A 10,894-nucleotide genomic window follows, 5' to 3' on the forward strand; every position below is an offset into this window, starting at 1 on the left:
AGAAGTTTTCATGGTTTGACACTTCTGGGACTTTAATGGAAGTTCTCTTTGTCCCAGCTTCATCCCCAGTGAAGGATGGGATGACACCAGCAATGTCACACTGTGTCATTTGCAAAGACAGGAAGCACCAAGGGTGTTTACATTGAATTAGATTATCTCTTCACCAGACCTTTTGTAAGAGTTTTTGCTGTATTAAAACTCCACTTTTTTTTTGGTAGGGGTAAGTAAAGGTGGCTGGTAAGTAAACTGAGCTCTGTCTTCTTATCACTAATTAAATATTGATTGAAAGAAAGCCAAATACTTCATTTTCCAAGAGAGTTATTCACCTTACTCTTCATACCGTTCACCAGAATCAAGAAACACCTTCCTCAACACCTTCCTCAACACAGGGTAAGTGATCAGCATTTTAAATATATATATATATAGTTACTAGAGAATGTAATTATTTTATCAGAGACGTTGATAACTCTGATCTTAATTATTACTCTAACTTATAACTCTAATCTGATTTAAATAGCCATATTCTATGGCTCTTCTGTGTGGCTGGCAAACCAGTGACTCCCTATGATCTGAGATTCATTTTTACATCTCTGCTTGCTGCTGCTGCAGAAAAGCTATGATGAGGTGACTCACTGGCACACTCATTTATGAGCCATCTGAAACATCACATTTTTCATGCCCAGTTCTGCAGATCCCTGTTCCTGTAATGACTAATTAAATGAGCTTTCCCCCTGCCCCGCTCCCAGTTTTCTTTTGCACTCTTTTCTCTAAGAGTTCAAGTCTTTTAACTCTAAAAGTTGAAGGCTCTAGTCTTTTAATACTCTTCAACCTTGCTCAAGGCTTAAGACAAGGTCTGTGTATCTGCTTGCCTGACCTTGTTTATGTGAAATTTGATGCTGGTTACCCCTGATGTTTATCTGATCCAGCCTCCAGGCCTCTCACAGCAATGTGGATATTTGAGCCAGGCATTCTTGGCTTCTTTTGCCAGCAGCCAAGAGAAATAGGCATGTTTAAGGTGGGATTGACTCTCCTTCATGTAGCAAGGTCTGCAGCAGGCTGATAAGACCCCACACTATTATTAGGATCCCCACAATCATATGTGTTGCATCAAACATGTCCTAAAATCAAGGGGACATTTGCAATGAATTTTATAATGTCTTTTCATTACTGGCTATGGTAGACATGTTTGTCAGCATAATCACAGTGAGTGCAGTCTGCTGGGGGACAGCAAATCTCTGGGAGTGTGTCCCACCAATATTTCACTCAAAATAAGTCACAGAAAACATCTTTTCATTTAAAGACTGAGCCTGGCCCCTATAGCCCCTGTGGAGGTGAATGTCTTTAGTGCTTGCTGTTCGTTATAGAACAGAAAATTAGGATAAAAAGCAATTCTAGATTTCCCCTGAAGCCACTTCACCCTTGTCCTTGTTAATGCATTGCTTTCTCTCTAATGCTTTTAACCTAGTAAACTTCAGAACAGTAAGAATTTAATAGTGACATAAGTGCACTTCCATTTGGGGACAGAAATAAACTATAATGATGTCAGGATGTTTATATGAAAATATTTGTGGCTTTTCCTGGTAGGATGCCTCTGCAAAAGAAAACCTCATGCAAACAAGAAAAGTTCATACCCCTAATTAAAGCAGTAATAAACTTTACAAGGGATTATAACACCAAAGGCCAGGCTGACATCCCTGAACTCCTACTGACAAAGCTTGCTGCCTGTTGCCTTGCTTTCAGCTGTGCCAAAAATCCTCCTGACAAGTGAACTGGAAGCACTTTCACAGGCACAACCGCAGTGTCATTCAGCTGCTCCAGCGCCACTGCAGTGATGCTGCCATGCCCTAGCTCTGCTCTGCTTGAAGTGTTAAACACCACCCTAGGCCTACAAAAGGATTTCTTTATTAAAACTAACTTTAGGGCTAAGAAAGGGCTCATTGGTCTCTAATCAGAGGAAAGAAAGAGGTCTGTAAAAGGGCATCTTAGCAACCAGTATCTCTTCCGCATCAACATTTCTCACACATTTTGGAAAGGCTTCTCTTTCTGCTACCATTCTCAGCAAACAGATTGCTGGCCAGTTAAAGTCTCATCTCAAAATAAGAAAGGCTTGGGTTGACCTGGGGTTGCATCCCAGAGAAGGAAATTCCTTGGCTCGGCTCAGATTGCCACGGAAGGAAACACTGCAGGCACTGTCGGGTAGAAGGGATAATGAGCAAAAAGAGAATCCAGCAGGGAAAAGAAATGCTGGTTGCTGGAGGGGATAATATTGCAGCACTGCTGGGGTGAAAGGCAAAGCCAGGAAAAGCCCTGGTCCCTCTCTCCCACTTGGTGCTGCGATGCAGGGCAGGGATGGGCAGCCCTGGGGATACATTACAGGAGATTCTGTGACATCTGTATCTGCAAGCCAGAGAGCTCTCAGCAAAGCAAGGCAGTATGAACTGCTGCCACATTCACCTGCTCCAGGGTCCATCAGTCCATGCTAAGTATTCCTCATGTGTCCTGTAGTTGTCAGCTTATGGAGATCACATGTGCTACTATGCAAGGCTTAAAATAATATTCAACAGAGGTGAATGATAGCTTTTTGCTGATAACAAAAAATGCAAAAACAACAAAATGCGTTTCTGCTTGTGTCTTAAAACACCGCATACTTCCTACTAATTATTTTTATGGTTTCTCACTCAGCCCACCCTTGAAAGCAAAGACTAAACCTGCAGTATTTTCTCTTGGTCTGGCCACAGAGCTGTATTTGTATTGCTGCTTCACCGAGGCAGCATCTAAATGTCCAGGACCTCACAGCCTTTAGCCACAATCTCTCAGCAACAAGCCTTGCAGCAGAGTGTTCAAAAACAACACACATTCCAAAGATGCCCCTTTTTTAAAAAAAACAGAAATAGAAACAAAAGGGAAACAAAAATAGAAAGAATAGACAATGCAAATTTAAGTCAAAGTAAAAACATACAGAAGGAACATCCAAAGCATGGAGAAGGTCCAAAGATGCCTCCAAGTAATCCTGCAACTGGGTTTTCAGGTTATATGCTTTTGCAGGAAGAATTTTTCATAAATCTATTACAGCACCAAAACCACATCTTAAGCTACATCTTAAGCAAGTCATTTGGCAGCACAGGGAAGGGTAAAACTGGCATGTATTGGCTCAAAGCACTTGGTTTTGAACTGGCTCACCAGCCTCGCTGGCAAACAACGCTGCTCTCAGCTTTCAGTGCTGATTTATCCTGGCACAGGCACAATTCTGGCACAACTTCAGTGTTATTAACGAGAGAGCGTGATTTAACTTTTGTACATTTCTAGGAAGAGCAGTTTCATTTCTGCTCTCAGGATAAGACATCTTCCACATGCAGGAAGTGTTGGTGGTCTTACTGCAGTGGAGAGGATGGCAGGTGAGTCCACCCTCTGAAAGGAGATCTCAGAAGCACTGCTGAGCACCCAACTCTAAATGCACATGCACACCTTGCCTCCTATTTCTGTATTTTTAGGGCAAGACATGAGCACCCACTGCTCCTTGCTGTAACAAATGCCCAGATTTACAGAGAAAAAGTGCATGGACATTCTTCTCCCCAGAGCTGTTGAACCAAAATAATCTGATTTAACAATGAATTGGAGTGACCTGTCTTGATAACTACTGCTCAAAAGCAAACCTGAGCCTGAGGGTGGGGGAAAAGAAAGAAATAACAAAGAAGATGGTTTGGACCTGCACAGAAGATGATCTGGTCACGCGTGATCTACACATCTGGCCATATGATGGCAGAGAGGTAGGTCCCAAACCACGCTGCCCTTGCTGGGCTTGGCACAGGTGGGGGAATGGAGACATTTGCTGGGGCAGGCTTTTGAGAAAATAGCCTTGTTTCTGGAGAAGAAGGATCACTTATGGGATTTCTATGGCTGGTATATGAGAAGTGCCCAGTGCTGCACCAATAACCCCATGCTCTCAGGGCTTGTGTCCTTCTCCTCTGGACACCAGAGAGCAGCCTCACATCTCCAGAGTAAGAACAGGTCTGTTCTGATTTGTCCCTCACACAGTCTCCATTTTGTCTGTTCTTTTTCAAGTTTTTGCCTGTTCTCTTAATTGTTTTGTCCTGCTCTGATTCCTATTATGGCACAGTAAAACCGTGAGCTGTGCAGAGCATGCTATATTTAATTTGTTATGCAACTCAGAGTAGTAAAATAAACTCTTCAATAACAGACCCTCAGCAGATCCTGAAAACCCTACATAAGCTCTTGACACAGCCAGGCACTATTTATTCACAACATAACACAAAGCAGGACCCTGTCTGCTTGTGGCACATTGTCAAAATATGCTCTTCACGCTTTCTGCAGCTGAGAAAAGCCTTGATGGGTTCTGGTAATTGCTCTTGCATCTGTCAGACAATGCTAAATCAGCTCTTTCCTCCTCCTCATTACTCCTTTGAGCTTACAGAAAATGCAACATAGGTCATCAGAAACAGACATGTTTGGGTTGGTTGGAGGTCAGTGGTCACCTTTCAGTGTCCCCTTCTTCCCAAAGCAAAGACACAGACTTTGATCTCAGGAACATCTCCTGGGACCTGCCCTGCAGATGTACCTGCAGTTCAGCAGTTGTACCACTGCTGCCCAGTTATGCATTATACATGTTATGCCCAGAGTTAACTTAGACTTTTTATTAGGTGAAAACACTTCTGAGAGAGCATACATTAATGCAATCAACAGCTCGCACATCTGCTCAGTTTTCCAGATCTTACCACTGCCTGAAAAGAAGCCCTTCCAGCCCTGAGGCAGTGCTAACAAAGAACTTTCCTCTTCTACAACAGCTTTACATCCACGTTAGCATGACAGTGTTTGTGCAGGGCAGCTGTAGCCTCGGTGCAGTTCTCTGTTTTATCCATTCACTGTCTGTGGCAGCTTAGCTGTACTCACAGCAAGTTGCCATTCTGCTCCTCACACTAGGGAAGTATCCTTTGCCTCTGGCTCATCTGGAACACAGCTCAGGCAGCAGCAGCGCTCTTGGAGGCTGCGAAGAGGAAGGGACAGCAGGTTTCCTTCAATCACACCCTCGTTAGATTCTTCCTTTTCCCCGTTCCAATCACTGCAGATCTGGTTTACCTCATGCAAAGCTGCTTGGTGGTTTTCACACCAGTGCTTTTCAGCCGTTCACAGTGGGCTGAATCAGTGGAGACACTGGTTCTGCCTTGCGAAGTTGGTACCCCAGGCTGGCTGTGTTTTGTGTGTCTGAGCAGGGGCATGAATGAACACAGGCTTGCCACGACTACTCCAAGATACTAACCCGTGACATTTAAATGTACACAGGAAAGGATGAAGGTGAAAGTAAGGGATTGCTTGAGAGATCTGATTGCAGCCCTCCTGTGAGGAGGTCACTGAAAAGAAGGAGCCTCCTCCTGGGGTCCATGGTGGGAGGATGAAGAAACAATGGGCATCAGTTGAAACACAAGAGATTCTGATCAGATATAAGGAAAAGCTTTTTTACTGTGACAACATTCAAGCAGCGAGGCAGCTTGCCCGGGGAGGTTGTGCAAACTCTGTCCTTGGATATTTTCAAGTCCCAGCTGGATAAGATCTTGAGTAATCTGGTCTGACGTCAGAGCCACCCCTGCTTTAAGGAGATGGAAGAAGAGACCTCCTGAAATTCATTCTCATCCAAATTACTGTACGTTTCCAATGTGTGTAATTTCTCTGCAGAGTAGCTTATCTCCTCTGCAGAGTACCTTATCTACAAAATGGTAGACAGTGTGGCTTGAAAGTTTGCTTAACTGGTAAAGAATGGGACAACACAGAATGTGGTCTGTGGTGTATACATACTTCCTATTCAACAATTGTTTTTTTAGGTCCCTGCTTCACATATACCAGAGGTTACAGAGAATGAACTAAGCAAACAGGGTGATCAAAACCACAGTGTTGAAATTTAAACCAGTAGGTGTTAAGTGTTTGCACTTCACTCTGAAGAAATCTACTAATTTGCCTAAACCAAATTCAGAAACAAACTGATGAACTGTATCAGTGTTTTTTATTGCATTTTAAAGATAATTGCTACAGAAACTACACAGGAATTAGTAATGTTCTAGAACAAGAAAGCTAGAATTCTCTTACATACAAAAGGAAGCTTGCTAAAAAAATCTACAGACTATTCCTTTTACTTGATGTTTTAGATTGATCCAGTTTTCTGCTTTAATTTCCAGGAAGAGCTGGGGCAAGGGGGAAAGAAGGAGCAGAAGGAAGCTAGAAAAGTCTTTTTGTCTCAGGCTGCTATGATCATATTCAACATTTCTGGAAGTGACAGAACACAGACAGTCTTGTGGCCGTGGTACACTTCCTGGCCAGCTAAGCCACAGAGAAGGAGCTGTGACAGCCTCCCAAAACTGTTTGTCACAGCAGGCTGGATGCTTCTCTCCTCACAGACTGCTTCACTCCATGTGCTCCTCTCTTAGATTTCTCAGAAAAACTCTTAGACATCTACAGTATCATAAAACAATTTAAGGTAATACTTGCTCTCTGATACTAATGCTTTGTGGCATTAGGTAATTGCTTAATTGAGCATTTAGAAAAGCATTAACATATTTTTCTCTGCAAATGCATTATTAATACATACATTACAATCTCTGCTGTTAAGGCTTTGTACAATTATTAATAGACTTAAAACACTGAACTGCATGAAAATATTTTCTGCTAGGAAAAAGAAACTCAAAAGGACACAAATCATACCTGGTCTACCATCATTATAAATTAAGTGTTTGTATTGATACTTCTACACTCCAACAATCCTAAGCCTGTATGCATCAGCTGAAATGGGAAGTATGAATATTCCTATTCTGTTTCACATTAATTCACAAAGCCAACTTAGATGGTTGAAGAATAAAAAGCTGCTTTGCATCCACCCCTTTAGACCACTGACTTCTCCACTGTATAAGGGATTGTTTTTCTCCAGAGCAGCACACTACCTATAACATCACTCCTTCCATGAAGGTTGTATTTAGGATTGCACTGACAACTTGCATTCTCCCAGAAATGAGAAAGGCACTACCCTTGCAAGTGGTAATTTGTTTTTATTGCTTCTGGGAAGAACACATTCAAGATATTAATGAGATTTTTTTTTTTCTCAAAGTAGTAGGCAGTGCCAAAAATCCATGTGGGCTTAAATACAGTACGAAGAGCAGTGAATACAGTGAAAGGCAGTGCAAAAACCATATGCCAAGAAATAGTTTGGGGATATTATAACAGCTGGATGATCTGGGGTTAGGAGGTTAAAATAATTCTAAATCTATTAGAACTGATACTGGGTTGGCTGAAAGCTCCACCCAGCCCAGCAGTTTCAGACAGAGGTGGGTAGGATGTGAGTAGGAAGACAGAAAGAACTGGGAAAACACGTTCTGTACTTCCCCAAAATGTCTTTCCAGCTCCAGCAACTTACAAGTCAAGAACTTGCTGAGTTAGATCAAGAGTCTGATGATTTTCCAGTTGCTTTTTAAGCCCACGCAAAATTTTGGTACCTATCCTGAAGCGAAGACTTCTGGCTTAAGTACAGACTAAATGAAGCACTATCTCCTCTTGCTTGTTTTGAACCTTCAAAGTTCTCCTTACATTTGCTATAACTCAGTTCTCGTGTCTGGTAAGTCAGTGAACAGTCTGGATTCCTGGTTCTTATTTGGATCTCTGAAGATTTTACACAGGCTTTGATATTATCTCCCCCTCCCTGCAGACTGAAAAAACCCAGCTGAGTCAACCATGATCCTTTACGAAGCACTCCCACTATTTCTAATAATTTTATTGACTTTTATTTAATCTATTCCAGTTCTACCATACTATTTTTGAACTAGAACTGCACAGGCAATTAAAGATGGAGGTGCCAACAGGGATTGATACAACGGCACTTTTTATCTCTATTTCTCCCTTAAAAAAATTTAACAATAATCTTAACAGTTCTCAATTTCTATTTTGATCACTGCTGAGCCCTAAGCTGATGTTCTCACAGAACAACCTTTCACAACCTCAGGGCCTTTTTTCTCACTGGTAAAAATCAACTCAAAGTTCCTTGTATATATGTGAAATTCAGGATTGTTTTCTTTTCTCTTATGTCAGCCTTTCATATTTATCAGATTTAATTTCACCTACCATTTTGCCACTGACTCTATTAGTAACATAAAGTCATTCAGTTTTTCTCAGTTAGCCCTATCCTGAATAGCTCCATTATCAGCAACACATTTTGTAAATCACTACAGACATCCATTTCTACCAGTTATTTGTCCAAGTGTCATATCCATTAATAGCTTTGTTTTTCACTTCCTTTGGGGATGAATTTTATTGAGTGCTTTTGGAAACCATCAGAGACACTTAATTGAATCTTTGTGATCTGTGAGCTTGTTGACTTCTTCAAAGAAAGCTTCCCCGAGATAGTAATTTGCTTTAAAAAAGCCACAATGACTTTCCCTAATGTGTCATATTTTCTATGTGGCCACTAAGTTTTTTCTGTTCTTCAGCATAATTTCTACTTATTTGTCTGTCAAGGAGATTGGGCTTCCAGGTCTACACCTTCCACAATCTTCTCCAAAATCCTTTAAAAAGGCTGGTGTCACATGAGTGACTCTCTCTCCAGACCCCTCTGACACCGAGGTAACTTTAAGTGAGAAGCCAGAGACAGCAGTTAGCACCTGAACCCCTTTGCTTCTGTGCTGCTTGACAGCTCATGGTTGAACACCAGCTGGTCTCAGCACTCGGCTGCTGCTCACTTGTTAATGTGCTCCTTCATCTTTTATACTTGCACTGTAATCCAAGACATGTTTTCCTAATTATTCCCCTTAAAGAAGCTTCCCATTATTGCAGTTTACCCATGCTCATCTATCCCATTCACAAATGCAAAAATAAATTCAGCTTTTTTTTTCATGGCTGTATCTTCTCCAGATGTTTCTTCAGCATATGAAACAATCTATTTGCCTTACAGAGCTCTCACACTCCAGCAGGCTCCCTGATTCGTTCTAGGAAAGACTTGCTATTATTTCTTAAAACTTTTGCAAGCTGACCCTGAAACTTCCTTCTGTATCCTTCTCATAATTTTGCACTTAACCCGTCAGAGGTTAGAAGTCCCTTCTTTTACCCCCTTTTAATGAAAGGTGTGTCTTGTTTTATATTGCTCCTCTGTTTTTGAAAAGAAAGCAGAGTGCCACTGATTTTCTTTGTTGTGGTGCTACAAGGGTGTTGAAACCAATGATGCTACAGTTCCTGCTACAGCGTGGGTCTTTGTCAATAATGACACTCCTTAGGAGCAGGGATTGCTTCTCCTCTTCTGGCTTCCCAATCAGCAGTCACAAATAATTTCTAAAATGTTAGCTCCAGCCCTACCCCGTCCTGTGACATTTATCCAACTTCATTTGAGTTATTGACTCAATACTCAAAGTCAATTGAGTATTATGATTGTGTTTTCTGCCTCTCAGGCTCTGATCTCCCTGCCTTGTTAGCGGGACTAGTTATGCACTCCTAGCACTGCATTTTTCCCATTTATTTCTGGGACTTCAATCCACTGAGACCTTATCTTATTTATTGACAGACTTAACTGCTAATTGGAGAATTTTCTAAGCTTTCTTTAAAATACAGCGTCACTCATCCACTGTCATGCTTTGTCCTGCCTCAAAAATATGACACATATCAAAACTTTTTCACTTTCACAAACATTTTTCACTTCTATCAGCTTTCAAAACATGAACATTTGCTGCATCTTTGCTGCAGCTGCTTGCAAAGCCTGGTTGTCTCCTGGCCAAAGCCCGATGGGACAGGCTCTGTGACACTCTTGTGCATCCCTGGCTGTACAGTTGGGGTCTTTATTTACATCTGGCTTCATCTGAGAGTCAAAACTAATGAACAGTTGCTTGCAATTAGGGAGGAGGACTAAAGATAAGATCTAATCCTCAATGGTGCCAACAGCTGAAATAATAGAGCAGGGAATATTTTGTTTCTAATTTGTATATGTTTTCTCTTGAATCATACCAAAAGTGGTCAAGGATCTGCCCTGACTACAACTCAAACCATCAAACAGTCGACAGAACAGAAAAGCAATATCTCATCCACTGTAGAAATCAAGAGGAACTGTGAAGAAGTGACCATTACAAGGATAGAAAACATATATGTGTTTATCTTGTATAAAATCTGTAAGCATCTAAACTATCCTGCTTCAGGACATGCACTCATCCAACCCGTGCAGTGAGGGAACATTTATACACTGGTCAAAAAATGCTGGTTGTTTTCAGATCTCCTTGTGCAGTTCTCCCTGAACCGTATCACTCCTTTTTAATTGAGAATGGCACCTCAGAGACAGTTTTAGCCCACCTTCTTTAAGGGCAAGCTTAAAGGCAAGCCCTGTCTCTCCCGACTCGACCTCTACAGTGTGTTATGCACTGTACTTACCAGCACTAACAATTAGCAGCTGCTGTGCCTGGAATCGCTGATTGTTCTGCATCAATCATCTAGGCTAGGGAACAATTTGTAGATACCATAGCAATGTCAGATACTAAAATAAAAAAAAAAAAATCCTAGCATCACACAGACTGTAATGACTTAATCCATTTTCCTGCTTCATCAGCTTTCCCGCATCCGGCGCCCAGGCTTCCTCGCTCTGCTCCAGTGCTTTTCCAGCTCTTTATTTGCTGGTGCAGCTTGTGACTTCTAAGGCCATGGTCAGATGGGTTTGCAAGGTCGTTTCCTCTCCCTTGCAAGTCAAGCAGCCGCATACACGGGACTGCAACTAAATAACTTTTTTTTTTTTTTTCTTTTTTACATATTCTGTGGCACGTCGGATCACAAAAATTATGGTTCCCTAAAACAGCTGCGGAGAGGCCTGAAAGCCCTCGCGCACCAAAGCTCCTGGGATTATAAGGCACAATAAAAACAGCTAAAACGCCGT

At 41.8% G+C, this 10,894-nt stretch overlaps 1 long non-coding RNA gene across 1 annotated transcript; it reads left to right on the forward strand.

Annotated features, from left to right (window-relative positions):
- The first annotated feature begins 551 nt into the window (after nucleotides 1-551).
- Nucleotides 552-5,888, forward strand: LOC134552647 (uncharacterized). Its single transcript, XR_010080907.1, has 3 exons — nucleotides 552-3,395; nucleotides 3,492-3,767; nucleotides 5,299-5,888. It is a non-coding gene; the product is annotated as an uncharacterized LOC134552647 (long non-coding RNA).
- The last annotated feature ends 5,006 nt before the right edge of the window (nucleotides 5,889-10,894 follow it).

The sequence above is a fragment of the Prinia subflava genome, chromosome 7 (genome assembly GCF_021018805.1).
Source record: "Prinia subflava isolate CZ2003 ecotype Zambia chromosome 7, Cam_Psub_1.2, whole genome shotgun sequence".
Classification (NCBI taxonomy): Eukaryota; Metazoa; Chordata; class Aves; order Passeriformes; family Cisticolidae; genus Prinia; species Prinia subflava.